Raw genomic sequence first — 26,556 nt, 5'->3', positions numbered from 1 at the left:
AATTATGTTACTGTGGTCTTGCAACATCAAACCAGACAAAATATTTCAGTTGAAAGACATAGAGGCTGATAGTAAATTTGAGTCAGGCTTTTGTTTCATATTACGAATCTCTTCATCCTGTTTGTCACTAACTGGGAGGATGTACCATTAGTTCTTAGCAACACTATCTTCTCCTAAAGCCTGCTTCAACAACTTTATTGAAGTGGCAAATTCAAACAGTAGTTAGGAAATACAAAAACTGAGGTTTCAAATTTAATTTCCCTCACCTGTGGTTTGTGTGTTCATCTACAGTCGTCATTTGCAGGACCATATACTATTATTTCTCTGGGACCTCAAATCACTTTTTTACAAGATAATGGATTGTGAACACAGATGGATAGCTAATGTTTCTTTTCATCATTCAGTGTTTGATCCTATGCGTTATGGCTACAGCATCCATAGCCTGCACCAGATGCGGACTCATTAATATCCATGGAGGCTTTTCGTGAAGCATTGTATCTTAAGTCCTTGCCAGCATTGGGAAGCCACCTTCACAGTACCTCCATGAGCTGAAATGGTGCGGAGGTGTCCGTTTTACACACTAGGAGCTGAGGCACAGGTATTAAAATGGCAATTGTTAAAAATAAATCCATTTTTCTTGCCTGATTTCTCAGAGCTCCTAGCATCTTTTAGTGCTTAATATGTTCAGATTGGATTTCATTTTGCATTGACCTCAGTTGGAGCAGTGAATGCTCAATGTATCAGCAGCGCAAGCCAGGAACCATCCTGGATTATACAGAAAATGAGAGCTGCCAAGTGAATTTCTGTTAAAAAAAAAATTAAATAAAATAGGCGAATATAACTTCTCTAGCATAATGTAGGAGCTCTGATACAACTTTTCTAGCATCATGTAGGAACTACAGCAGAAGCAGGACTCAAATGCAGCTTTCTAGGCATTCAGCTACTGAAACTTGCGTACTTTTTCTCATCTCCTGCTCAACGTACTTGAGATCTTCCAACTTCCACAGTAAAGGAGTCGAGGGTCTTATTTTCGATAAAGCTCTTTATCTTACAAAAGCAGCATGTAGTTTGAGCCGTGGTGGCAAGGGTCTCATGTGGGGCAAGAAAATGATCACGTGTTAAAGACTACTACAGATGTAGAATGAGTTAGATGCAATATTGCACAAGCATTTTTAACTCCTTTCAAGAGCTGCAATTTCCCAAATTTTCAGAAACTGAGGAAGTGAAAGAAAAAAGTTTCTGTGTATGGAATCATACTGATGCCTTCTTTCACCTTCATCAAGATGTGTTGTCAGCGGGATTCATACCTTTCAACCCACAGTGTGAGGCCAGTAAGCAGCAGTAGGAGGTGATTATCCTCTGTGTCAGGCTGACACAAGAGAAAACACGGTGCACTGTGCAAACAAGCTTACCTGCTGTTTGTTGGACAGGAGATAATGTTGTGTGACCCAGGAATAATAGGTCCTCCTGTCACTGCTGAAAAGACGTGTAGGCTCCTGGCTGTACGCTCTTTGCTGTCTGCCCTCTGCCTCTCCCTGTCTCCTCCTGCCCCTTTTCTTGACAGTCACGTCCTTATTCCCTAGCCTGGGGCTTCGGCCTGTTTCCCCTCTCCTTGACAAAACAGAGTCAGCCATGGGATTATGCTCAATAGTGCCTGTCCTGATCACTGGGTGTTTGACTCAAAAGGTATTTTTAATATTGCTATGGTGCTTAACCCCCCCGATTGCCGTCCCCCACAAAAAAAGTCCAAAATGGCATTTGCAAGGATGAGGAGTCCATCCATCTCCTTATCAAAGTTTAATGTTATGAAAGTTGGTTCTTTCTCTTTCAGCGTGTTATCCTTCTGTCTGTTTTGTTTGCCTGCCTGTCCTGGTCAAAGACTGAATGACTGAGAACATGGCAAATCCTGACTTTCTCGTTTAACCACTTTTAATCACTTGACATTGCGTTTAGAGCTAGTTTGCACAAGATATGTGAAAAGCAAAGAGCCTCACTCGCAGGCTGGCTTAACTGCCAGGAACATTTTCCCCTCCCATCTGCTGTGTTCATTATTATTTAAAAGCAAATCAGGAGGCAGAATTGGATTAGCAGAGTGGGTGGCACCAGTGGAAAACAAGCTCTGTGTCGGCAATCACCCTGCCAAGTTCATGTGAAATTGCCCGTTTTAGCTGGCAGCTTTGGCTTAGCTTGGTGTGATGACATATGGGCCTGGAGGGTAAGAATCTATTTCCATATTATAGCAGCTTCTGCTGCGAAACCTCGTCGTCTGTAGCTGTGTAGTTGCCTGGCTTTGGCTGCAGACTGCCATCCTGGTCTGCTCTGCAACGCTGGGCTCCTTGACCGTTGTCTCGGCTTTTTCCCCAGGTCCCCTCAGCGACTCTGCCGATGTGTTGATACCTGGTTTGCCCCCAGCTACTCCGTTGGTCTCAAGCCATAAGCGTGTTGAATGTCAAGAAGCAAAATAGGGAAGCTCATAACCCCCTCTTCTGCAGGGCCTCCAGAATCAAAGGAGAGAAATCAAGCCCTTGCTTTGACTCTTAAGGGTCAGTAGTTTCTCAAAACAGCGGGGATATGTATTTTATGTTTGAAAACTAAATAACGTAGCATGTATGTTATGCGTCAACTCTAAACTCAATCACCTCATAAATAGGCATTTACAAATGAAAAATTAACTTCCTTAAATTAATAAAAATTCCCTGTTTCAAGTATTAATGTTCTAAAATTTTCCAGGATATGATTTCAGCATCCAGTGTTGTCTATTGTACTTCTGCATAAAGGAAGTTTTGGTGCCTTGCATTGAAATCCATGTGACAGGGATACCACCAACTTAGTCAATTCTATAAAATAAGCTCAAAGATATTTCAGGAACCAGACTGCCCCTAAGTCCCTCAGCTGCGATTAGTGAGTTAACAATAACATTTCTTATTTCAGAAATCTCTTTTTCATCCTCCACTTACTATATAAGGAAAATAATTAAAATAACTCCATGCAAAGCCCTTTCAAAGCACAAAGTATGTATCTCTCTGAGTTTACAGTACCGTTATTGGCGGTTATTACTTGTAGGGATAAATATGTTCTGACGAGGGAGAGTTACAAGCTGTTGACATGCCTTTAAACTATTTATTGTAATTTCCAGAATTTCCATTGCCTTTTTGGATCACTTTTTTGTTGGTTTGGTTTTTTTTTTTTGTTGGTGTTGTTTTTTTTACTTTGGGCACACTCTACTGCTAGACCTTACTTTAGAAACCTTTGTTTCGGGGATAGTGAAGGCGGGCAGAGAAACCTCGCTGGTGAGAGTATATGATCCACTTCCGTGCAACGTGAAAAAGGGAAGAGTTTATCCCTGTCGATCTTCGTTACCACAGCTTGTGCACAGTAGCAACCCCAATCTAATGTATTTTGACAAAGGTGGACAAAACATGGTGTGTGATGCCATTAAAAAACCCCAAGCCCTTGTCACGAGGAGCTCAGTGGTGCCTCAGAAGATGGCAGTCGGTGCACAGGTCCTCCTCCCCGCCTCTGCCCGCTCCTCTCTGCGCACACTGCGGTGCTGGGCTGCTTCTTATGCGTGACAGGACTGTTGTTGTCATCTTCCAGCTGTTCGTTCAGTGACGACGGGTTGAGAGAAGTGTCAGGAAACAGGCAAATATGTCCCAGTCAATGATCAAAATCTAACACTCGTGAATATGTGAGTATTTATCAGCAAATGGCTGTAAAACTGGAACATCAAGTAAGGTACACCTAACTGCCTTACACTGGTAAGGTGGTTAGATAGTATCACTATTAATATATCAAACCAAAGGCCTACGTTTTGGAAGGATTTCGTTCTGTGATGAACTCAATTTATGACGTCCCCGCTGGGGGGGAGAGATGTGATCAGTGCTCAGGCTCCAGTGGCAGTGTCTTTGTCACTGCCTGTGCGGAGACCTGAACGCATCACTGGGGCACAAAGGGGCAGTTCATTCTTTGTAAGTGAGCTAGTTACTCATTTCTTCATGCGGAACTGTTATCATCCTTCATACCTAAATTATATTTTGTTTCTGGATGAAATTAAAAGAAGGCGATCATTTTTTGGAAGGGTCTCATAATCTGAGATAATCGGGGGTGTTTATATTCAAAAGCCTGTATTTAAGGTAAAAAGGGATAACTGTATACAGCAAGTCACACTATCTGTCTGTAGAGAGCAACACGATGTTCTCCATTTTACCTTCTTTTGATAATTCGACCCAGAGCGTGTCTGTTACAGAAATCCCGGCTATCGTTCTGTATTGTTATTATCTGCCCATCTGTTCTTCTCTTTCTTTCTGTCCCTTTCCTGTAACAGTTTTCAGCCTCGTATCTTTGATATTTTTTGTAGAGACTAGCAACGCTTTACATGACTCATAAAATGAACACAAGCTAATCAGGTGGACTGAACTTCAGTCGCCAGCAACAAACGAGGACTTACTGTAGTGCACTGCTATTCAGTAATGCTAGAGAAGTTTCAGTTTGAGAAAAGCCATCGTAAATGAATTTATGTGCCCACCCAGATTTATTTTAATTAAAATCATCCCTGAGTCTTGGCTGTTGCTTTGACTACTAAGTACTTACAAATAAGCTTAATAGACATGTTTGTTTTTTCCACAGCTGTAAAAATACATAGTCTGCTACATGATTGTTTTTTTATCTGATTTATTTAAATAGAGTTAGGTAAAGATGCAGTTTATAGGGAAGGTTAAAGGGTCAAAATCCTATTTAATTAACTTATACCCACTTGGGAAGCAGCCAAGGTAAAAGAATGCAGTGAAAGTAAGCTTCAAATAATATGAAATCTTTGAAAAGGACTAACCACCTTTGGTGAAAGGCTTTCCTGTTCTTAACCTTGTGTCATTTAAACTATTTAAATGAGCTATGCAAAACCTTACATTTATAATGGAGCTTCAAAAAAAAGATTAAGTATTTCTTGCAGTTACAAGAAAACCGATGCTTATGGCAGTGAAAGAAAAGCCTTTAGTACTCCATCTTACCATGATCCCTGTCTTTGCATACCACAAAATGCTTGGTATGTTGCACCTGATTTGACATCTACTATTTCTGCCACATGTATGAAGGCCCTCAAGTGTGTGAGACAGCTTTTTGAAAACATGTAAGTCTTTCAAAAAACAATTGGGGGGTGGGTGGGTGGGTAGGAAGCCTCTGTAATATCTGAAGGAGGCCTGAGTTTCAAAGGGTGTGGACACTGTACAGTTTCTAAAATTTGTGTCTATGAGAAGTACTTCATGTTGGATTTCCCAAACCATGCGTTATATTTGAACATCTTTCTTAGTCATACACGTGGAAAAGGTTCTTACCGCAGGCAGAGTGGGAACTCAGAAATAAAATCCCTGAGCTGCTTTGTGATCTCTTTATACTAGATAGGATATCCTCATTGCTGTCATGATACTCTGTAGAGGTGCCAATTCTGGAACATTTTTTCCATTTCATGCCACAGAGACCGCACTGGGGAAGTATTTCTGTTTCAGCACTCCATATGGTTTTGTATGTAAAAATGGAACTGGCAGGGAAAAACGCAGCTGGCCTGAAGCTGCCAGTAACTATTTCTAATGTCATAGATTTTCAGCAAGAATCCCAAGTGGGAGTTGTATGGGCGGAAGACTGCATAACAGTAATCAGTAAGTACCAGCAGAACCTATAGGGAATGAGCACAGAGGCAAGCAATGTTCCATATAGACACCATTGCATTTCCTAAACTGGGATTTTTTCTCCCCTGCCCCATTCTAGTCTTCAGAACTGTTGGGTTGGGAAACAATTCATGCCTGAAAATGTCAACTCCAAAGACTTCCTGATCTCTCTGTCAGTACCATTATGGCATTCATGGCATGGGTGGACACATAGCCCAAGAACTTTGTACACAATGGTATTTGGAAATATATTCCAAAATTTAAATACGTCTATTACTTAAACTTGCCATTCATTTAATATACTATAATTGTGGGAAAGATCCTTCTGATTCAGCATGTGAGGTCTGCATACTGACTAATTTTATGTGTGCTTAAGGGTTGCCGTGCTGTCCTAAAAAATGTATTTTAATTGACATGACCACTTTGGCATGATGCTCAGTCTCTGAAAAGCCACAGCAGCAAATAGAATGTATAACCAGATGGCGTTTAGCTAGACGGATCTTTGCTATCCAGAATGCGACTGCAGCGATGTCTGTTCGGTCAAGCTAAAGCAAAGGCATTTGTAACTCCACATTCCAGATTAATCAAGAATTCCTTGCTGGTTTGAAAAGTACTCCCCTTTTTGGAAAAAAACTCGAGGAAAAACACTAACAAAAATAAAAATACAGGTGAGAAATTTAGTATTTTTTTCTTAGGTTACCCATCCCTTTTTCTTCTTCCTTCTTCAAGTGAACATTAGTTCTCTCTTTCCTAAGCAAGAACTAATAAACGTAACTTAATTCCAAACTGTCTGCAGGTACTTTCAGTACTTCCAGGTACTACAGTTATTTTGGTAATGATGAATATTCGCACTTTGTTTTCTTAATGTTTAGCATTTATCTGTTGGGACTAAGGTAGTTTCTAGTGTTGTGATCCCTTGCAGAGGAATCTTTGTTTCCGTAAACTGTAAGCTGACCAGCAAAATGGTCCACACCCATCTCAAGACTATGCCATAGCTGCTTTGCACTGATTACACTAGAAGCATTACATTTGTTCCAACAGCACGTATCTCTCAAGAAGTAACTTGGCTAATATTAATGATCATACATACACAAAATGCCCTATTTTAAAGTACCTGTGGATGCTTTAATCGTTGCATGAGGTGGTGCTTCATTTTCAGGAGGAAACTAATGAGTCATCTGGCAGGCATGTAGTCTATCATATATCATTTTCTCCAGAAGACTTTGCTTTGGGGATAAAAGCCATGACAGGGAAAACCAGGAATAAATTTCCGAATAAATTCCCTGAAGTTATTTATTTACTTTTTGTTACGTTAGATGGTGGGGAGAGGAGGGAGATGCTGTTGTGCCTCAGATAGAAGAAATAATCTTAGATTCAAGTTGATAAATAGCATTATTAAATAACAGTGACCATCAGTCCCAAGCTTGGCAGTCAGTAAGTTTCATTCATGATATTTAGATTGGCTCAGAGTTGATCCGCTCTCTCTGAACTCCAGGGTTGTATTCTTCATTCAAAGCTAGATACAGACCTGTAAAGGATCTGAAGCTTTTCTATCACTTCTAAAGTCTCTGAACTCTGCTTAAATCTGACTTGAAGCTTCACAAACTGTAAAACATCTCCTTGATATGTTGGCAGGCCAACGTATTTTTATTGCTAAAAAATGAAAACCAACCAAAAAAATCCAAGGAACTTTCAGTCGGAGGCATGGGCTCTCAGCCATCTCTTCTTTGCTGCTCCCTTGAAACATGTACAGGAGATTATCCTTATTAGGCAATCTTGCGGGTATTCCCAGATCTTTTGAGTATGGTTTTCTTCCTTTTTAATTAGTAGGTCATTATGCAACAACTTCTGTCTGCTCCCCTAAGTGGCCAGCTAAGGCAGATTTCACTGTGTTTCTGGATACCTGAAAATAATTAGCCATTTGTGAGTTGGGAAGTGGCTTCAGACTTTAGAAAGTGAAGCTTTGTTATGAGAAATGCACTGGGGAACTGCTGTTGATGAAAAACAAGGATGTAATCCCACGTTTTTGTCTTTGCAGGCAAAACCAGCGTGATAAATTTCCGCCTAGCTTTATCCAGGCAGTTCCTTCCTCCTCCATCACCAGTTTCTAATCCTGCTAGTTGCGCTGGTGCAACTATTTATAAGTTTGATATGAACTGTATCACTGAGAAGATCTACGTTAAAAATAATCCCACTTCTGATACTTTTAGTGATCCAGTGTGAAAGGAGTCCCACAGACAGTTTTATCAGGGCAAGGGACGGGGCACAAGTTGCAGGGCAGGAATAAGGAGTGAGGTTTGCAGGCCGTGGGAATTTCTTAAGCTGGCTCTGCCACACAGATGGGACGCAGTGGAAGGGCACCACGGCTCAGCTCACTTGCACCCAGTTGCTTGTGGCTGAATCTCCAGCCCCTTTGGCTGCTCGGTTTAGCAAGAGAGCGCAACGAGGAATTCTCTCACCAGCTCTTCCTGGTGCTCCCTTTCTCCAGAGAGGGGTTCAAACCAGTAACAAACCTGTTAACCAGAGCATTAATGGCTGTATATCATCTTCCAGCAGGCGTTTCCTTTTCTCAGTTCTGTTATATGCAACCATAACTGATAGGCTCTTTTTTCCTCCTTTTTTTTTTCTTTCAGATGTTTTAATTACGCAATCTACAAATTTTGTTCAGGCATAGCATTTACTTATCTGTTTCAGTGTAGAGAGCTGGTGCTAGAGCTGAGATAAAGATCCCGTTGTGTCAAACACTGGCAAAAACTGTAGGTTTACATTCTCTTATTATAGATCCAGGGAGACAGGATTTCTCCAGTTCACGTTCAGTCAGTTCCTCTTTGGCAGGCTTTTCTTACAAGTTATCAGGGTGAGAAACAGCAATTTTGACACATCGTATTAATCAGGGGAAAGAAAGAGGGAGGCTTGTTTGGGCTGTTTGCGCATTGGAATCTAGAAAATCTTCAAGTTACATCCTTCATTTTTTCTACTGATATAATCACGAGTGAAAATTTATGCCTTTATAGGGATTCAGTTTCAGAGGAGACAAATCTTTAAGCTATTAAAAACAAAAATAACATACTGAATCCTGAAGCCTTTGCAAAAGGAAAAACAAACGGGAGGGTATAAGAAGTTATGAGGATTTGGCTGTTTGTCAGGTTTGAGAAGTATGTTCTTGCAAACAAGTAGCACTAATATTTTTCTGGTCTTGATGTGTACCAAAATCCTCAGCTTGCTTTTTTGTTTTTAATAAGGTTTCTATGGCTTTGCTTGCAAACTATATTGAGCTCGATAACACTGCTATTTTTGTAGTATCTTCGTCTGAAGTATTAGTTTTCCCAGAGCTCACTCACAGAGGTCTGTGCTTTATTCTCAAAAACTAGAAGACATGTAGTAGATTCAGTCGTGGCTATTTTTCATGTGAAGCCTTATTCAAATGGTAATTGTAAAAGGCTTTGTGGACTTTGTTCTCAACTCAAAGAAAAAACTTCAGCTGTGGGCAGCTAGGGTAGGAAAGAATTTTTGCTGAAAGACTCAGAGAAAACTAATTTGGAAGTTACCACAGCCAGAAAAAAATTAAAGGTATACCTACAAATCAACGGTGAAACCAATCACATTATCAAATATCACTGGGAGTGAATATTGTGAATAAAATATATTACAGTGAGGATCAGGACTTGTATTCCTTTCAGTCATTATAATATTTGAACAGAATTGCAAGCGGTTGGTTTGCAAATATTGATATGCACACACGCTACTTAGCAACTAGTGTATAATTTAAGGGTAAGTCTTCGCTCTTCAGAATCAGCGTCCCAGGCTGGGCTGCTGGGTGCATGTTCACTAAGTCCTAGGTGATGTAGGACTGTCATTTTGGGCTCTTATTGTACATAAAGGTACAATTTGGAAAACTCACAGTCCAAGTAAGGATTTCAACAACTTCCAAAGTTTGCAGCTGTTCAAATATTGCATTTTTGTTAAATTTAACTGTATTTATGTAATCTGAACTATTGATGGCTCCAGCTAACATTGGGCACTCATCTGAGGACACGCTCTAAACCCAGAGGCCAGGATATAAAACAGCCCCTGTAACAAAACAGAGGTTACAGGTAATAAAGTGACTTTCCTACGGTCACATTTGCCCAAACTCTCGGTTTCTACTTTCCAGCCCCATGTCCACTCTGCCACACACCTGTCACCTTTAATAAGGTTATGTCACTTATTTAATGTACATATACTCATAAAACCATTTAGTTTGTAATTGTGTTGCTATTCTAATTTTTTATTTTCTGACCAGTTTACAGTCCTTGTCTAGCGCTCACTTCTTTCAGGGTCCCCCCCTCACACCCGCCCTGAAACTGCAGTCACCTCCCGTAGGCAAATCCCTTTCTTTGGAGTTGTGGCACTCTGCTTAGGGGTCAAGTCCATCTGTGAAAAATTCTTTGCGGGAAAAGGAATTCTGAAAACAGGAACATGTCTATATATAATCTGTATTATGATTCATACGTTAGAACTGTGGAGAAGAACATACAGTAATATTCATCCCTGAAGACAGAGTCTGGGAGATCAGTGTGGATAAGGATACCAATTCAGTAACTAAGACACTGCAGAAAAGAGCAGGAAAAAATAATCAGTAAATGCTTAGTTACTTATTTGTCAAATGTGACTTTCTTCTAATGACTGATAGTAGTTATTATTCTAATGCATACCATACAGTACTGCATCTGTGAAAGACTAACAGCCAACAGTTGCGAAGATAATCCAGAGGTGTCATTGAAACATTAAATGAGATTAAATATTGCTAAAGAAATGTGAAGTGAGTTGGAAAAGATGTGGCCTGTGTGAGGGGAGGAAGGTGAGGATTTTCTTTAGGTACCGCAGTGCAGGATCCTGAGTTGACGCTTTAAACTGACCACGTCAATACAGGCTTTGGCATAAGCTGAAATTAAATTGCAATAATTCAGCTTCTTTCAGCTCCTGAAACTTGCTTTATAGACGCATCACAGGGAAGAAGATATTTTGTGCCAGTGCTATTTTAGAAGTGATGCAAATCCACCATTTTCCTGTGTGTTACAAGATACTCGAGTTCAAGAATCACATACCAGCCTATAGCAGAAAATATTCTCTTCAAACCCTTCTCAGTTTGTAAAAAAAATCATAGTTTTTCCTAGCGTGAATTTTTTTTTTCAAATAAATTTTTAATGACAGCCTTAAGTCTTGCCTCTCCTGTGTATTTTGGGGCATGGATAACTAGATAAAACTAAAGCCCAGTGGAAAGCAATTTTAGTAATCTTATATTTAGCCTTAGTGAAGAGTATTCCTCGGGAAACCACAAACAAGGTATAGTCCATCGAAGAAAAGCTTTGCACAAAGCTAGGCTGATACTGAAATAATCTTTGAACTAACACCTCTGAAGATACGCACAGCAACTTTATAGGCAGCAGTCTACTCAGCCGTGTCCATGGGGTGATTCAGAGCCTGAGCTAACAATGCTGCACATCATTTATTTTTCATATATTAGAACAACTGCGTTTCTTTTAAATCTCACAGAAGTAAAACTTCCCTGCGAAAGAGAGCACTCTCTACAGCGTGACAACTGCATATTTTAAAGCATGTGTTTGTAGAAATGTCTTTATGTACCCATGCAATCCACACACATTCAGGCTCATACGTACAAATTATTTGTATGCTTGCATTTGTGCTCATGTATTATAGACACAAAGTGAGACGTGTATGCATGTATATATGTATGTATGTATGTGTATACATATATATATATATTTGAAGGGAGAAAAGAATTTATGGGAGGCTGGCCAGCTTTAATTTGTCTGCTTGTATTTAGCACTTAAGGGCTTATATACTCAGTTTGCTCAAAAGAGTGAAGAAGTACTCCTTGCTTATGCCTCAAATCAGAAATGCATGAAGTGCAGCTGCAGAGATAATACATTCTCCCCAAAGGCTTTGGCTGAGCAAATTAGGTGTCAATGGGGTGCCTGTGCAGGCAGTACTCTCTCTAATTAGTCTCTTGAGCCTAGTTGGTGGCGGGTATAAGATGATCTAATCAATTGGTCTGCGTCTGATGGTACGTGTAAAAATCCTAGCAGGCAGAGCTGTCTCCCACAGGTCACTCACCTGCACAGCGGGAATGCTCATTTTCATTTTTCATCTCTGCCGTCACATGATGCTGACAGTTGGTTTTAAGAAAATTGAATCCAAAAAATATCTAGTTCATAGGGCATGTAGGTCAAAATAAAGTTGCATTATGGGTATTGGCGATCCAATTAATTAATATTTATAGCAACGAGTTGCATGTAGATATCTGAGCGCAAACAGTATTGATAATGTTTGGTTTGCTTTTTAAAATGACTTCTCTAACAAAGACGGGAATAAAAGGCATGGGGAAAAATCACCTGTTAATAGTATACTTTTTTTAGAGGGAATGAACAGTGTCTGTGGTGTGCGCGTGTGCGGTGGAGGGAGAAGCAGAAAGAATATATTGTTGATGACTTTAAATACCCCCATGTTTCAGCTTATAGAGAATACAGTACCTCCAGGTGTCAGCTCACAGTTTTGTTTTAAATCTGGCCTTGCAGAATGAATACTCTTATAATGATGCTAAATCAGCTGCAAGATAAATAGAGCTGCACTCTGAGTGTGCTTCACATACTCTGTGGGAGCACAGCTCCGCCCTAAGTGATAATTTATACAGAAATTAGAAGCACCTGGAGAAGGATGCTGATGCTGCCAAAAGGAGCATGTATTCAATTGGTGATTTGCATTTTTAAAGGAAAGGACATTCTTTCACTAATTAAAATAAAGAAAAATATTTGGGATTTAGTCACTCTCCTCTGCCTCATGTCTTGAGAGCATGATTAACGTTTAAATTACAAGCTTTAGCTTCCCTTCCTAGAACCACTGTTACAAAAAACAGCTACTGCATTCTGAAGTTGGCCTCTGCTGGTTTTAAGGTGGGTCAATACCTTATTTTATCCCATTCGGGATCTGGGACAAACAAGATGTATGCAGCAGATGATTTCTCTAGATAACAAACATAAAACTGAGCGCCTTGATTTAGGTCATTTGATATTTCAAGTGCATCATTAACTTGCTTGTAATCTTCTATTAGGTTTAGTGGAGATGTCATGAAAACCAAAAGTACGTGGACCTGTGGTGAAATAATACAAGTTCTTTTGTAAGGCAGTCTGTTACATTTCAGGTTTTGTTGTTTTCTTTTTTTAAAGGAGATCTGAAAGAACCCTCTTTTGCTCTTGGGAAATCACAAGTTGTAAATATTTCATTTAACAATTTACGCTTTTATAAGCAAAGCTGTGACCAGAGGCCATAAACACAATCTGCCAAGTCACCAGGCAAAACTTTGATTTGTATGATCAGGAAAATGTATTAAATTCTAAGCAAGGATATTTCTAAAATACATCTTAAAAAATGCAAAAGTGGAATACTAAGCCATCTGGGAACTGAACAGTAGCACTGCGTGGAGGGCTCTGTCTTGGTTGTTGTTGGGCTCAACTCTTGGTTGAGTGAGCAACGGATGTTTCAGTTCAAGAGCCCCACTGATGAAACAATGTTTTTTTAATAACAAGATTGGTTCACACCAATCTAAAATTTCATGTTGGTTTTATTGTGGATTTTCTGCTGTGGACAAAGAGACACCCTCTTCTTCCTCCAGTTTAGGGGAGGTGTCTATTTGATGTGACACAATGAGTCTCATCTTAAACAAAACCAAAGCGAAGAGGTGGTCTCCTGTCCCACAGCACAGCGATTGCAGCGCTCCTCTGCAGTGGCATATCCCTGTTGGGTTTCTTCCTCTGCCTCGGGACAGGTGACCTCTGTTGCCCATTGCCTGGGAGATTGCCATCTGTTGCCCATTGCCTGGGAGAAGGCTCTAACCATGAGGGCACTCCCAGGCTGAGGGAAGGGGTTTCATCTGTTGACTCCACTTCAAGTAAACAAATAACATTCGGTGCATTAGGGACTCAAATGCAAGCATTATATTTTCCCAGTGTACATATTCCTAACCAGCAGGCTTGTTCACTGTGTCAGAGCTCACCAAAGGATTTTATACACAGTGGAATTATCTTGGCAGCCAAAACCGAGGGTTCAGCCTCAGAACAACCTGGCCATGAGGGTGCTGGGCTGAGAAGCGGGGGTCCATCATGCACACCGGCTTCCTAAACCCGGCAGCCTGAGCGTTTCAACAAGGTTTCAGAGAGACCGTGACTACCAGCTGTTCCCTGGTTCCAGCTGCACTATGTCTTCTGGCTTTCCCCAGGCAGAACCATTGGGGAAATGTGGCATCAAACCACCTTTTTTTTGCAGGGAGTTTACTGTTTGATCTAGTCTAAATCTTGTGCCTATGCAGAAGGTGGGATGTGGCGTTGCCCACCATAAAATTCCCCAGGCTTTCAGCTTCACAGGAAACCAGTCACCCCAGTTGCAGCACTGGCATAGCAGGACCCAGCAAAGCTGGAGCCGGTGGAATTGTGGTCATAAAACTGGCAGCTGCCTTATACTGAGCCAGAGCAGGAAAGCAAATGGGGTTCAGCAAAAAACTTTGCAATGTCCCGTGGGCGTTTGTGTAACCTCTGCTACCCTTTCTTAGTCCTGTGTGTTCTGCCTTGGGCCGCAGTGGGGCTGGCACTGGTTGCCAGTATGCAAAGGGTTTTCTGCCCCTGTGTTAAAAGGTAGCGGCTGTCACTTTGTTCATTGCTAAGGAAGCTTTTAATGTTCTAGGGCTTGGTTCTGGAAGCGCTAAGGTTCTGATGAAGGTACTCCCCATTTCACAGGCTCGGGCCCTGCCCTGGAGAACATGTCGTTAGCTTTGCCTACGGAGGCAAACTTGAAGCCAGAAAATGTGGTATTGCCACTGGGAAATTGTAGTACAACCCTGGGAGAAGCATGCTGCTCCTTTAGAAATTGTCCTGAAGTCCACTGATAGAAAGGAAAAGTTCTGTTTAATTAATGTGATTGCAGTAATTCTCAAAACTGAGCAATTTGGTAACTCCTGGAAAAGCCTCCATCCAGAAGCTTTTCTATCCAGATCATTTTGTTACCTATCCTAGATGTCCCTGCTGCTTATGCCAGTCTCTAGAACTCCAGCAATTTGGGCTTAGCCTGAAGCCAGGCCAGCTGTTCTGGATCTGGGCAGATGTGGCTTCCAAACTGGAAGCTCACCTTTCACAGCTGTGGTGTGGGTGGTGGTGGGGGACAATGGCGGGGGGGGGGGGGGGGGAGGTGGAAATGGGGGAATTTAGTTGCTTCTTTGTAAAGAGGGGCTCCAAAAAAAATCATCCCTAAAAAATGCTTTTGGAGGAGGGGAAATATGGATTTTGGGGAATATTGTCAATAGTGTTTCACCACTGAGCAGTTATGAATCTGCATATTCCAAACACTGCTTTTCTTTTTAAGCTTATGAAGGGGAAACTAAATGGATCAACTCTAATGTATTCCTTGAAACAAGATTTATTGGCGCTTCAGCCAAGCTCCTAGACCCTGGGGAAAGTGGGACTTTCATGTGGAACAGACATTCCACACAAACTCCAGAGGCATTTAGGAAACAACCCAAGCAGGACTGAAGAGGTGGCAGACCGAGCTCCAAGAGGGCCCAAGATGCTGCCACGCATCATTAAGAACAGGCTTTTGTTAATCCAATTCAGGTATTCTGGCGCTTAAAGGGCAGAAGAAGAGCTCTCAAGAACCACGACAGAAACCCTGGAAATTATGAAAGTTAGATGTTGTGTAGAGATTAGGCTGTTTTGATGAAAGCCACAATTAAAATTTTATGCTTGAAACTGCAGTTCAAAATTGATGCCTTGTTTTTCTCCTGCTTTGGAAATGAGGGCTAGACTAGATCCACTGGCACCTGCATCCCGTTTGATTTAAATAGTTTTAGGACATGCTAATACAAACCAGTTCCATGCTCAATGAATATTTTGGTGTTCTTTTTCTTAAGTGCTAAAATTCCTCCATATCGGACTGTCTTCCTGCAACTACATTCTAAAAGTATAGCAGGTCTGTAGTTACAATCCTTGGTCTTGAAAAACCTCATAAAACAAATATATTTTGAACTTTAGAAAAGACAGGATTTCTCGGAAAGTCTCACTTTATTACTTGGCATTTATTAAGAGTTAAATATGTTAATTATAAAATCCTTCCAATGGCTCCGGTCCATCTAGCCTTCATTTAGCCTTCACCTGGCTCTTCTTGCAGTTGTTGAACGCTTTGTTTTAGAGTAATTCTTCCCACGTTCTCAGCCCGCCTCCTGTTTTGTGTAAACATCAAAAACACCATGGTACCTTCTGGCAAGTCCAGCCACTGCTTTGAGCCTACCTACAGGAACAGGACTCATCAGCAGAGTGAAAGACAACATAAGCAAAGCTATTGATACAGTTTATTTTGGGTATATGAAAGGAGATGTTTTAGTTATCTGCCTATTAATAGAAAAACACTGAAATAAAGGTGAATATGTTTAAATGCAGCACACTAAGGAGCTCCATAACCTGGTTGTGTTTGCAGAAATGTTCATGGTGTGCCCCAAGGCACCTCAGATATCTCTTGGGAAGCAAACCTGAGGAGACCTTTTCATAAACTAGTCGCAAGCATTACTGTGGAGGTGCTCACTAGGGATTCCGTAAGAAAGGGGGCAAAAAAGAGCTTGTAAACTCCTGAAGCTGTGCCAGCATTTAGCAACCTTCCTTTGCATTCATGGGGTGTGACCACCTTTAGAAGAGCCAACTGTCTATTTATGGCTGCCTGTAATTTCCATGGAGAATGTGAGCGCTGATAGCACCTCTGAAGATTAGCACTTGGGGCAGAGATCCATGAATATGGATTAATATATCTCACTTAGGCAACCACCCTAAAAACATTGGTGTTTTAAGTTCATTTTCTTGAGGTACCAGCTCTAGAAGTGCTTTGGAAGACTGTCCTTTGCTCTGAGCTGATGTCTTCGTAACTGGCTTTGGACTAATGTGTGTTTTACCAAGTAAAAAAAAATCATTAAAAAATGCAATTCGTGAGGCTTATTATAATTTATATTGTTTCCTTACAGGATTAAATTTACCAGTTTGGAGGAGGGAAACAAAAACCTAACGAGGAGGCCGACACCAGGAAGGAACCACGGCCTGTTTCCTTTCTTTCTCTATGGTGGATTTCATTCAAAAGAAAATCGAAGCTGGCAAGACCCTGTTTTTCCCCCTGCAATTTATTTAAAACCTTGCACGCATTTGGATACCTTGTGATTTCAGAGAACTATGTGAAGATTAAGCTTTTGCTTACTGATACATGGCATGTACTCTTTCAGTCTTTTGTGTTTGATTTTGTTTGATTTTCCACTGCAGCGCTGCATCTTTGTAAGGATTTTTATGCTTTCACCAGCAATGTCTTAAATACATTAAGACAACACATTTGGTGTACACACTTCTTCAGTAACGACTGCACACAAAAAAAAAGCCAACGGTGGCATAAAGGACTGTGTGTTTTCTTTGAGCGTTGTGCGTATTTTGCAACCAATGGGAAGACTATTTCTGCCAGAGCAAGCCCAACTTGTCTGATCGGCTGACAATTACAGCACCTTGCCACTATTCCTGAAGTGTTGTTGGGTTATTTCTTTTTTCATTATCTCCTCAGACCGTTCATATCCATTTTAAAAAACATGGCAATAATTGCATGTTTACTTCAGTACTCTGAATTTGGTTACTCCGCTTGGGCTATGTAGCATGCCAGTTTTCAAAATAGGCCTGTGAGAAAGACAAAGCAAAAACGATGAGATGTACGCAGCTGACAGATATACAATGAATTCTTTATGGTTTTGTTCCCTTCAAGAATATTTCTTTTATGGGTCTTGGCAAACGTCTCTATGTTTTTCCTCACAATATTTACCTTTTGGAATGTTTTCTTGAAAACAGAGATGATGAAACGGTTCCGTTTAATTCAAGGCAGATACTAAGGTACAGAAAAACTTTTGTTGAATGAACCATTAAATCTAGCTATGTTACTTTGCCGCATACAAAGCAAAGCGGAGCATTTTCCCTGTCCCAAACTGTTTGCTGTTCCACACCAAAGCACCTTTCGAGTTATTTTCCATAGGTATTCTGAGCTGATTGGAAGGCGCTACCAGATACTGTGTCTTTAGACAGCTTTTCTGAATGAATCATTCAAACGCAAACTTTGCAAGAGACAAAGTTGTGTGATTTTAGAAAAGGAAGCCCCTACTACGTTTTGGTTGGGGAGAACGTTGTCTTCAGGGGTGTGATAAAACTGCCCTGACCACGTACAATGCTTTGCATTCAGAGAGGGCAGGGTATGGTGCAAAAACCGCTGCTGAGTTATGGTCCTGCTCGGACAGAAACGCTTGCTAGGCAATATTATTCTACACATAAATTTGACATCCTTTGCTTGCTGGATGCATTGAATTACATTTTTAAGAAGTGCGGTAACACTTGGGTTAGCTTTCAGTGTTTAAAAGGAGGGGAAAAGGATTTGTGCTACTGCCATCTTATTAAACTCCAGCAGCGTTTAATAAGAAAAAAACCACCCAATAAGGCAAATCCTCGAATGTGCAAGTAGCTTGGAAAGGCCTCCTAATGAACTAGGATACGAGTCTACACTTTCAAAGAGGTGAACCGTGGAAATATTCTCAATATTTGCACAGCCATTAAAAGACAGTTTTCCCCAATGACATCTCTGTTTCAGGACCTGGTAAAAGCCATCTGAAAGCCACTTTCCTATTTAGAACTTACTACAGTTTTTCCCCTGTGTTTATAAGGGGGAAAAAGTGACCACTGAACTTTTGGATTTATCACACACTGAAACTGCCTTAGACGTGGTTTGTTTGGATTTCATGTTTCTTTTTTTTGTAAGAGAAAAGTCTTTTATACATTATCTTTGCTACTTAAATTGTGTGCAGTTTGATGATTAAAATTAGCTATTTTTAGAAAAAAAAAAAACTTGCTGCAAAAATCTGAAGGATTTTTGAAAATGTAACAAAGATTTCAATTAGGAATATAAGGGTAGTTTCATAGACGCATCTACTTGGCAGCTTAAATTGGGAGGCAAGCAATTATGCTGCTCAGCTAAACATCTGAAGGTTTAATATAGAGAATAATTCCCCAACTGTTCCCACAAGGCTAGCGCATTACTATCCATAGTGACTCATGTACAGTGTTTGCTTAAGGTATGTATGTGTGTGTGTGTGTGTATGTGCGTGTACACACACGTGCGCCTGAGATTATCTTCTCTGCCCCATTCCCACTTTTAAGCAACCACTGAAATCAAGTTGGTCCAAAAATCTTCAAGCTCAATTGCCCGAAGGACAGTGCATGAATATCTAGGTTCCTAAATAGCAACTTGATTTTCAGCTGTAGTGAGGTTATCTCGGCTACCGACCAATTAAGGAGTGACCAGGATCTCTTACTTATGCACCTATTTCCTGGGCGCCCCAATTGCCTGCGGTGACTTGGGTTTGCTGCTCTCCTGCAGCGGCTCTGGGCCCTGGGGATCTTCTGCCTCCACCGAGGGGACACGGGCTCAGCAAGCTGGTGCCATTCACCTGAGCACTGCAAGTTATTCTTCTGGAACATCAAACCTGCTGGGAAACGGCAAGGTTTTTTGAGACAGTAGAAGAACCTTTGTCCAGGGAACTGATGGTACGGCTTTATTTCCCTCTTCCTCCTTGCAGCAGAGCCCTTGCCTGCACGGTTAGCCTGACTGACCCCCTGACAGCTAGCCCACCTCTCCGGCATCTTGCAGAAGTGAGGTTTTTCCCCACAGCTCTTCTCAGCATTGCGGAATGGCCTGTTTAAACCTCATGAGTGCTCTTGAACCAGCTTCAGCCAACATCAGTAGTGTTACCCTCTTTTTCTCTCATCCTTCCCAAATTAGTTCCCTGCAAAATCTTCAAAGGGACAAGAAGGAGTATCCTGGCCTTCCAGAAGTGCTGCAGGTGCCGGAACGTGGTGTTTCAATAGTAAAAAATGGGCTTAAATGACCAGTAGTCTCTGGGGCACAGTCCTTGAGAAACTGTGGGACTTGTTTGGAGTCAATAGCCGGCAGCAGAGTAGCTTTCATTTTCCTACCGTTTGGCTGAGCCCCAGTAGATCCTTCCTGATGATACCGAGAGGATGTGGCTTTGCTGCGAGAGGGGAGAGCAGCCACAGGGCAGCAGGTGTAGTAGGCAGATAAAAGCAGGAGGGCATGTTCTAACTCTCTATGAGATCTAGTATTAAGTGAATGGGGAAGGGAAGATGGTGATAGAGATGGTCTGCACGATACAGAGATTCCTCACAAGTTCAAGTTCACACAACCTGACTTTACAAGTCAGCCAGCTGGAGATGGCTTAGTCCTCTCTCCTGCTGGGTTCAGATCAGCTCTAATCCACACCCAGCGGGCACGGCACCAGCCAGGACACTCCAATAGTGCCAACATCACTGTATGGTGTCCCCAGATCAGTTGGGTCCTTTTAATTCTCACTATTGTTTTTAATCAGAACCATGGTTTAGGATAAGTCGTCAGTACATGCAACACTGAAAATTCTATCAGCAGTAGGCAGCGGCACCGGGGTTTTGGCTTCCTCTTTGGTGCGCAGGGGTTGTGCACCTCAGACTCCTGGGGAAAGAAGGTAGGATAATAAATTCCCTGTGGGCTGGTGGGTGACGTACACCCCTGTGCGCTCTGTGTCAGTGCACGCAACCGAATGTGTAGTCAATGCTCTGGTATGCTCATATACAAAATAGTCATCTGTGAATATTACTGGGTTTGTAATCTTTGTTATATAAAATGTTTAGGCTGTACAGACTGGGGAGCAAAATGCAGACACCCCATATAAACAGAATTACGTTGCATTACTGAGCATAACAACACTCTCCCCTACCAGCATTTAGGTGGAGTGACTGTATGTTACTGCCTTGCATTTTTCACATAAGCAAAAAACCTAAAAGTAAAGGATGCACTAATAATTCCCGGCCCCCAAAATGCATTTCAATGGTGCTGCATACAAAATCCCTGCTTGCCAGCTTCCACGTGGATTTTTGTATGGTGCACTAAGAGGTGTTCTTTTTTTTAACAAAAAGGGGAGGGCTGGTACATGAAAACAATGTTAATGTAATTAAATATATATATATATACACTTCAGAAGAACAGCATAGTAAGCAGTACAGTAAAATAAATGTCGCATTATTTGTTACACCTTGTAATTTGTCTGTATTATGAAAGATGTAATGGTTTGTCAGCTGTAACTGTTGTTTTCTTGTAACATCATATTGAATAAAGTGTAGCAGAATCTCTCTTCTCTTTCATATATGTGATCTAGTCCTAACCGGGGGAGTAAAGCCTTTCTTTTACTTTTTGCTCTCCGAAAAACAAACAAGGAAACAGTTGTAAGCAACAGATTTTTAAGGAATGAAAAATATTTAGAAGCAGGCAGGCAGTAGACAGTAATTAGTTGAAAAGATTAGGCACTGATTCAGTCAAACACATGAGCTTAATCAAAACTGCATGGCAGTGCTGACTAAACAGAGTTCTTCACACAGCGCATTTCTGTCTGTACTAGTTAGTAAGTTAATTATTTGGTGTCTCTTTCCATTTTGTTATATGTGTGACAAGGGACCTATTTACAGTACGCTGGGATTTAATTGAAATGGTAGAAGGGCCAGTTTTCTGGCCAAAAAAAAAACCCCCAGGTCTGATTTAAATATATCATTGTATGGAGAATAAATTCTGGCTTATTGCAATGTCTCTTGAATTAAAAACCTGATAATTCTGGTGGAAAAATCATGCAAAATATATCATATGCATTTTTCACAACTTTGATATGGGAGTGTGGTTTACACCTGTTTTACACTTGATTATTCATGTCAGTCAGTGAGTATGTGCTGCTTGGATTCTTAACCTGTTTACTTATTTGTGCATTATAACATCAGGTAGGCAAGTGCTCACTCACACTGAATATAATCAGTATGTGCCGTCAGTATTTCATCCTCCTTTCCATTGCTTCTAGCTTTTTTGGTACCGACATCTTGCTAGGACCTATTTTTAGACAATGAAAGTTAAATCAATGCAGCTTGCACAGACTTGGTTAGAATGTTTGACTGAAATGTCAGAATATGCTATTTTAGCAAATGCAGGAATCTACAGGAATCTCTTGGGTTTAACGATCATTTTGGTCTGGGATGGGGGATGGCTGGAGAGCAAGCGCTTGTACTCTGTAGGCTGATGGGGAAGCCACTAGCTTAAAACACGGACAATGGAGGACCTAAATTCTGGTCTTGGCTCCATCTGATTAGGAGTCATTGAAGATAAAATGGTTTTCCTCTGAGCTAGCACAGTATCAGCTTGGTCTTCAGTGGGTCTTCAGTGTCTACCAGGTTTTATCGTGTTCTGGCCCAGTTCTGATGTTAAAACTCTTCAAGAGATTAATCCCCACTTTTAAATCCAGAAAGTTGCCGCAAATGACATCAGCTGCACCCAGAGGGCATTGCACAAAAACAAACCAAGGAAACACATGCTTGCTCATCTATTTCTATTTTACCTCCAGTTCTCACTGGCTAGGGTAAATTTAGGAAGGTGTTGCCTTTTCATAGTCTAGATGAATAATTCGTGCTTTCAGCTGAGTATCTGGTGTGTTTGGTATTCCTGACTCACTACCTGTGTGGCAACTTTAACCTACAAATCTCTCAGATACAAATGAGGACCAAGAATTATTACCTAAAAAGGTTTGTATGTTTGAGCGCTGGGTACCAGGAAGCATATTGAAAGTGAGCTTTTAATTATGTAGTATAATCCTTAAAGCTGTCTCCTGACCCCCTTGGCTGCGCGCCTAGCCTGTTTAGCCCCAAGGGTTTCTTCCTAAACTAGCCTGGCTGCTACAGCAAAGCAAGAGATGCACTTAACTAGAATAGCAGCCACCCCTCCCCTGAAAAAAGAAAAAAACAGAGGGAAGGTGTTGGAGCAACCTTGTGCCACTAGGTTAACACCTACAGTGTCTAAATAATGCCTCTCCTTGTAAACCTCTGCAAAGTAAACCCTACAGCAGCGGAAGGGCTTGCTGCTACCAGTGGGGGGTGGTGTTATGGACATTAGATTTGAGAAGCTTATATAGCACATGGGCGAGGATAAAGGGATACAAATCAGAGAAAAAAAAACCTGAAGAGATTAAAAAAAAAAAATCCAGGGCCAAGTATTTACTGTTCATTCCCCTTGCGAGTGGTGTTATATATTGTCTGCAGTGAGTCATGCTGAGAGAAAGCCAGGCACAATAATAGCTGAGAGCAGCCCTGCAGCCCCTTCGTTATTGCCTCTGCCGGCTGATACTGAGTTGGGCGAAAGAAAGAGATTCCAAAAATGTTCTTTTTTTTTTTTTTCTTTTCTCCTGTTTCCCAAAGGGCCTGGTAGTGATTGTTGGGGCTGTACTGCCTTGAGAGAACTTCTAAACTAAAATCAAACGTATTTTTAAATTAATTTTCCAAGGACCAGTACAGTGATTCCCATAAAAGATGTAACAGCGTTAAGTGCTAGACAACAAGATACTGCAGTGCTATATACCCTAGTAAAGTCTTGAAGCCTAAGGAGATTTATGATATCATAGAAACATTGCGACCTCACCTTTCAGCTGGAATAAGGACTACAGGGTAGGTGTTCATTTTACAATCCAGCTAATTAAAATAATTTGCCCCCAGCTTCCACCTGAGGAGCTTGGAGATATTCATGCATTAATGAAACGAGCTGTGCATGCAGCCCTGGGATATACTATATAGATGTAAAGATCCATATTTTGTAGAAGGAAAAAAAATAAGCCAACCCACCCCCAAAACCAAGGCACAGATTCAGTTCTCTATTTTCAAAGCTATACATGGGCACAAGCACTCAACAGAGTATTTCATTTGGTGTTTGGTGAAGACTGAACATTCAAGATAGTTTTTTAGAATATTTTATCACAACAACAAAGAAGTGTGACTTCTGTATTCAACTCAAGTTTCACTGTATAGACAGGTGGAAAAATTACAGATACATTACATGACAAAATGTTGTGGTCTAATAGGACTGTGAAGAGTTGTTCGTTGACCAAATGCTTGGCATTGTGTCAGTGTGGAGCAGGAGAAATTGTGTGTACCATCCATGTTGGATTTACTGAGAAATACTGTAAACACAAACGGCCACTTGGCTGCATCAGGAGACATAGATAGAACCGTCAAACTCTTCAGAGAGTGTCTCAGGTGTTCTTCTGTATCACAGTGGTTTTTTTCACAACACACACTATGGAGAGCAAAGCAGAAGTGATTTTCTGCTTGGGAGGCAGCGTTCTACTAAAATAGCCCCTTTCTTAGAGACGGTTAACATTTTATAGATACCCCTCTCCCAGCATGTTGTTCTGGCCCATTACCTGTAATAAATGCAAACCACGATAGCCCTGACATGCCCTTTTTATGTACATTGCTGGCTGCTCCAAGTGTTCGTCTATCTGCTGAGCACTCAGAAAGTGACCCAGCGCAGGGTATTTTGGAACACAATTGCCTCTTTGGTGGGGACGTGGATCATGGAAGAGCTGCACTTCTGGTCTCCCACATCCACTAGGTCCTTTCCAGAAATGCCTGTTTGCATCTGGGCAATGTCCGTGTTTTCACTGCCGGCTGTTCAGCTTGCACTCGTGCATGTGGAGTGACTAATCTGGAGTAGCAGGAACCTGTAATTTTGGGAGCAGCTCCATTAGTGGTCAGAGGTACCCCGCTCTTCTGCCCGTCCAGAGCCAGCGGCCAGTGAGGTCTCTCTGGCAGAGCCAGGTTTTGCTGCTCTGTAGCTCCAGCTGCTCTTCCAAGCTCTGCCCAAACACAACATCTGCCGGTGCAGCAGGACTGGAGGTGGAGGAAGCAGGAGAGAGGGCACGAGACAGAGATGTGTGTGCAGTCTGGGGGCAAGGCCATGAACCTGGCAGTGGTTAGGAAACAGTCACAGGCAAACTGCCTTGTTTTAGAAACCTCCTGAATGATCACCCTACCACTAGTTGGGCCCTTCTTTTATAACCCCCACATTAGAAAGGGCCATTTGGATATCCTCCCAAACCCTTTCCTCAAGTAATTGTAATTTAGATTTAGGACAACCGATTGATCAAAGGAAAGGGGAGAGCCTCAGCGGGTTTCGGATGAGCCCTCACAAGTCCCGAAATATGAGGAAGTGTGCTATACGCTCACCACCTATAATAACACCGAGCTTTGAACACCCCAGTGTGTTTCAGCAGTGTTAGCCAACAGGGTTTCCTATGCCAGTGCTGCCAAACAATTCCTGGTTTTGGGGAGCGGAGGCTTGTGAGGAACCCCAGTGCCAGGCGGGCTGGAGGAGATGCCACCTCAACTGGGGACAGAAAGGAGCTGGGGCCTGGAAATGACACCAGCCTCTTACTGGCGACCTGGGGACACAAAATGCAGCTAAGGCAGCTTTGCCCCCTGCCATCAGGACTCTTGGCTGCTCCTTATTAGAATCATAGAATGGTTTGGGTTGGAAGGGACCTTAAAGATCACCTAGTTCCAACCCCCCTGCCATGGGCAGGGACACCTCCCACTAGACCAGGCTGCTCAAAGCCCCATCCAGCCTGGCCTTGAACACTCCCAGGGATGGGGCAGCCACAGCTTCTCTGGGCAACCTGTTCCAGTGCCTCACTGTGTGCTGTGTCAGTCACTGTGCATGAATAAAAACATGGCTGGCTCGCTTGTTATTCTCTCATCCCCTCTGCCTGACAGGACTGTGCCAGCTACGCGGCAACTTTACGGCAAAAAACCTGCAGTGCCCTTCAAAACCACTGAATTGCCACACCTGCAATGGGGGCTGCCGAGCTCCTTGCTTCGCACCAAAATATTTTGACCGGAGGAATCTGTCTAGCAGGAGGATGTGCCAGGAGGGAACAAGGAGTGCATTGACGTCTGCCGAGCGCCACTTCAGATGCCCCGTTTCTCACGAACGCGTGTTTCTCGGCGGCTCCGGCTGGCGCAGGCCCAGAGGCGATGGGGCCACCGACGCGCTGCTTCGCGCGGCCGACCGGGGAAGGAGGGACCTTAAACGGCAGCGCTGTTCAAGGGCTGGCCCACGGAAAATGGAAGCTCTGCCGCACCAGAGGGCGGCTTTATGGGTGACACACCATGGCCCCGCTTCCCGCGGGCTGAGGCGAGCGGCGGGGCCTGCGCCAGGGGGCGCCATGGGCCGGGGCCGCCCGCCGGCGCGGCCGCCGGGGGCGGGGAAGCGCCGGGGCCGGGGCCGGAGCCAGGGCGCTCCTCGGTGTGAAAGGCGGGGAACTCTGGCGCCAACCGTGAGGGAAAAATAACAGCGGGGGATCCGGTGCGGAGCGGGAGGAGGAGTCTTAAATCCCGAGTTGGGCAGGGTGCGGCCTGCTGCTGGGTTTGGCACGGTGGAGGAACTGTGTCGCTGTGAAATCGGGGGATTTTGGAAGGCTCACGCCTTTCACTGAGTGTATTTAGAACGTTTTATGAACTGCTGCTGTGAGTGGGGGTTCTTTTTCCCTCAGTCATGGCTCCAGACTGGCCGTGTCGGGGCAGAGTGGACGCCAGGTTTCTGGGAGAAGCCAGGCCCCTCGCTTTCCTCATGGCGTCTCCTTCCCCACAGCGTGTCTTCAGGGCCTCACAAACTGCAAGTACAGCCTGGCCATTGACACCTGCAGCATCCCGAACTGTGCCCAGCCATCGATGCCTGCAGCTGCCAGCCGGCCTCCCGCCATTCTGCTGAGGGCTGCGGGGGACCCTACACCTCCTCTTTTCCACATCCATCCAAAAACCTGCCAGGGTTTCCACCAGCTCCACACGGTTGAAGGCACTTTGCTACAACCCAGCAGTTCACATTCAACACTTTCAGTCCTGTTCACTGTATTGCCTTAGATCCACACTCTGCCCTCGGA

The 26,556-nt window shown here is 42.6% G+C and overlaps 1 protein-coding gene across 1 annotated transcript in view; it reads left to right on the top strand.

Annotated features, from left to right (window-relative positions):
• Positions 1-20,945, top strand: part of CDK14 (cyclin dependent kinase 14) — a 328,196-nt gene extending 307,251 nt beyond the window's left edge. Inside the window, exon 15 of the mRNA XM_054190745.1 lies at positions 16,714-20,945. The gene's annotated coding sequence lies outside the window, so the exon portion shown is untranslated. The remainder of the gene's footprint in view (positions 1-16,713) is intronic.
• The last annotated feature ends 5,611 nt before the right edge of the window (positions 20,946-26,556 follow it).

Source organism: Rissa tridactyla, chromosome 2, assembly GCF_028500815.1.
Source record: "Rissa tridactyla isolate bRisTri1 chromosome 2, bRisTri1.patW.cur.20221130, whole genome shotgun sequence".
In the NCBI taxonomy this organism is placed as follows: Eukaryota; Metazoa; Chordata; class Aves; order Charadriiformes; family Laridae; genus Rissa; species Rissa tridactyla.
Note: the sequence above shows the minus strand (reverse complement) of the source record. Positions and strands in the feature narration are given on the sequence as shown.